Consider the following 3806-nt stretch of genomic DNA (forward strand, 5'->3'; position numbering starts at 1 on the left):
GCTATTTGGATCCAAACTGACGGAGCCTTTCATTAACATACATACAACATTCGCCAAATTATAGTAAGATGTAACGTGGGGAAAAGACAGTTTGCACTTGACCCACCAGCAATGCTATGATTTCTATCGCACAGGCGTGGTTATCTTTCTCAGACAAATGCGAATTTCTGTGCAGTCTAAAGCTGTACTTAATGATCACGTACACTACTGGTTTGTACTTCATGTGAGGTATCTGTTGAGTAAACCATGCAACCATCCACATCTTTTTCTTGCCAATATCGTGGAGGCATCATGTTCTCTATTTTGCAGGTCACTATTGATAAACATTAGTAGAACAGCATGGACACATGTATAGGTTATTCAGTGGAGTTAGCGCAATGCCATGCTTTCCCTAATCCTACCTTTAGATATATACAAGCATACAGGTGAGTAAAATAACTCAAAATAAAATTTGTTTATTTACGAGGCACTGCATGTGTGTGTTCACGTACATGCTTCAAGCCCTCCATTTCTATCTAATTCCATGCATTATATTAGTTTTTGGTTATTAGTTTTGGTTATTTAACACATATCCCTAAAATCCTTTTAATGCTTTCGGTAAACTATTTACTCAGTTAGTTTTTTATTGTCAAAATGTCAGTGCTGCCACTTTATACTTTTTAAACTTTTATATATACTTTTTTAAATATACTTTTTTCATACTTTTTTTATGCATAAATACTTTTAATACTTTTTATTGCCAAAGATGGTCAAAACTCTTCGGACTTACATTTAGGTACACTGTATTTGATGAGATTAAAGATGTGCTTTGCTAGTCTTGTTGCAGGAGTGATGTGTGCTCTGTTCAGTGGAGTGTTTTTGCTCTCAGCTCTCTGCCGTCAGTGACCAAATGACAGACCATTGCAGTGTTTCCCCTGCATTGACACGAGCGAGGGGGCCGCATTGCTCAAATTCTCAATCGCCACACAGAAATTTGTCCAAAACACCGCTTCACTGACGAAACTTTTGATAACTTGAAAAAGAGAATCAAGAGTCATACAATGTGTCCAGAATAGCTTAGAATGCACCAAATTGCACCATTTTTTCAAAAGATTTCTGGACCCCCCTAGCAGGCCAAGCACATGCACTGCTCACTGTGCTAGGACCTCGCAACACACAAACACACCACACAAAAATTTTGCACCTTACAGACCTTTCTGGCCAAGGGAAACGGCATTGAAATATTCCAAACTGAGAATTCAAGAGATAACTCCTCATGACATTGCACACATCATTCCTGAAGCTTGTTTACATGCTGCACAGGCTATAATGTATTCGGTAATAAGGTATAAGGTAACAAATCTCAGTAGGTTGATACAAATTTATACTTTTAGAGGCAATTTTGATATTTTTTTCTGGACAAATATTTTACTTTTTTTGTAATAACCTGAGTGGCAGCACTGAAATGTGTGTGTTAGATAGTGGTGAGGCTATAGTATAACTGAGAAATAGTGTTGGCAGATTTGTCCAAAACCTTGATTATGTATTGTGATCATATATAATGTTATTTCCATTGGAATGTGCATGCCCACATTCCATCTCCACAGATCCACAGGTATCGGCTAGTTGCCAAATGTCCACAATAACTCTATACAATATAATGCTTTGTCATAGCAGTATGCAGAGGGGTGTTCACTGTTCACCCTCCCGCACGATGGAGATTTTGCAATTATTACACTAAAATGGAGCGACCTGAGGTGAAATTCTTGCAAATTTTCATAAATTATTATTTTTTGCTTGTGGGGGTGGTTCGTTCGAACCCCCCGAACCCCCCCTGGCTACGGGCCTGCTACTAGTACTAGAGCTAACTTACTGTAGACTCTAGACTGTAGTGTAGTGGTGAATGATTGGTTATTATGTTGGCCGTGGCTGTTGTTACGGCCAGTCGTGAGAATTATTTATGGACTAGCTATTCTTACGCCATGCAACGCGCATGCGCATAATAGTCTATATAGTAATATAATGCTAGTTTAGGGAGTAGCCTACGCCTACTCCCTAACCCTAACCATAACACTAACTATAAACCGACTCAATTTCCTTATATACGTATTATATCTTACAAAAACAATCTATGGTGTATAACGACATACGCAACGCATGCGCATGCGCGTTGCATGTCGTAAGAATAGTCCATAAATAATTCTTACGACTGGTCGTAAGAATAGCCACTTCCTATTAGGCCACTGAATTAGCTCAGAGTGGATACCAGTTGTGTATTATGTTTGCTATTAAAGTTAAATCCTTCCCGCGCCTTCATACGCATAGTGCATAGCTACATCATGGCGTATAGGGCGGTGCCTATCTCCGTTTCAGTAACCCTGAGGCTCCGCAGCTGCTTTCACAGTAAATAATACAGTAGGGGGTTAGTCCACTGGTAGCACTGCGAGTTAACTTGTCACACTCTATCTCTATTTGCTGAATGCTAAGCAGAAAAGCCGTGTGTATCATTTTTCAAGTCTTTGGTATGACCCGGCCGGGAGTTGAACCCCCGACCTTCCACATACGAGGCGAGCACTCAACCATTGAGCCATCGCAGTGGTATTATTATGTTTGCTATAGAACAGTATTATTTTCTAGTTTGGAAGTCAGAATATTATTATATTATTGTATCCCCCGCGACGAAGTCGGCGGGGATACTATAGTTTCATGTCTGTCCAGCCGCCGCCGCCGCCGCCGCAGACACTTTCCCTTCTGTTCTATAACTCGACCCCTAATTGACCCAGCGTGACCAAACATGGTCTACTTACACATCTTGGGGAGAAGGTGCGCAGCGTACCAAAAACCAGGTCACTACGACCTTTATTTGACCTTTACCTTGACATTGATCATATTTCCTTTCCGCTCTATAACTCAGCCCCTAATTGACCTAGCGCGACCAAATTTCGTATACTTACACATCTTGGGGAGAATGCCCTTTCTAGTTATTATTTGTATTCACTGATTTTGTGAGCTTGTATATATATACGTTATTGACGTTTTTAATGCCTGCATATATGTTTTGGGTAAAATACTGGATCCGCCAGCGGCCTTTTTGCGACGCCATCTTGCACGTGTAGAACTTGCCATGTTGTATTATGACTAGCACATATTTCACTAATCTAACGCCTCGGCCTGCGGTTCTTCTTTTGCGCCTAAATAAAGATGTGCGGACCCAGAATAGATGTTGTCGGCTTTGTGTTTTGGACCATGTGCATCTTACATGGTGTCAGAAGTGGGATATCGTTAGGGTTCGGGCAGCGACCGCCATAATTAAAGTAACGTTACATAATTGGAATGTACGACTCTGATTAATTAACGCAATCGTTAGTTTTAAACTCCCCCTCCAAAAAAAGTTATACAAATCAATTGTACGCGCTTTGATTCGATTTCAACGATAGGATGACCAGCAGTGCAATCAGGAATGCTGCACACACTGCCCGCTAGTGCAAACGTAGTGAGAATTCCGTACCGTGTTAGCGAATGGCGCAGACTAAGTGGTTTAGGCTCTACAGGGGCATAACGATCGAGATTAATATTTTCACAGTTTTAGCTTCATAGTCTTCACGTGTTTAAATTCGGCTGCTGCGTGGATTTGATTGAGAGCTATTTTTGAATACATACGTCATCAGTGCGTGCTACAGATGGAAGGCTTGCAAATATTTAGTCGTCTACACGACGAGGATTAGACAATTTGTCTCATCATTACCCAACTCTTACAATACGCTCTATAATAATTATTGGTCTAATAAAATAACAAATCTAAATAGAATTATAGTACTGTGTCATAT

General features: G+C 40.4%; 1 protein-coding gene across 1 annotated transcript in view; it reads left to right on the forward strand.

The window, feature by feature from the left end:
- LOC106811067 overlaps nt 1-3806 on the forward strand; it is a 58551-nt gene that overhangs the window by 8404 nt on the left and 46341 nt on the right. The window contains exon 3 of the mRNA XM_014814596.1: nt 310-425. The gene's annotated coding sequence lies outside the window, so the exon portion shown is untranslated. The remainder of the gene's footprint in view (nt 1-309; nt 426-3806) is intronic.

The sequence above is a fragment of the Priapulus caudatus genome, unplaced genomic scaffold, assembly GCF_000485595.1.
Source record: "Priapulus caudatus unplaced genomic scaffold, Priapulus_caudatus-5.0.1 Scaffold18, whole genome shotgun sequence".
Taxonomy (NCBI): Eukaryota; Metazoa; Priapulida; class Priapulimorpha; order Priapulimorphida; family Priapulidae; genus Priapulus; species Priapulus caudatus.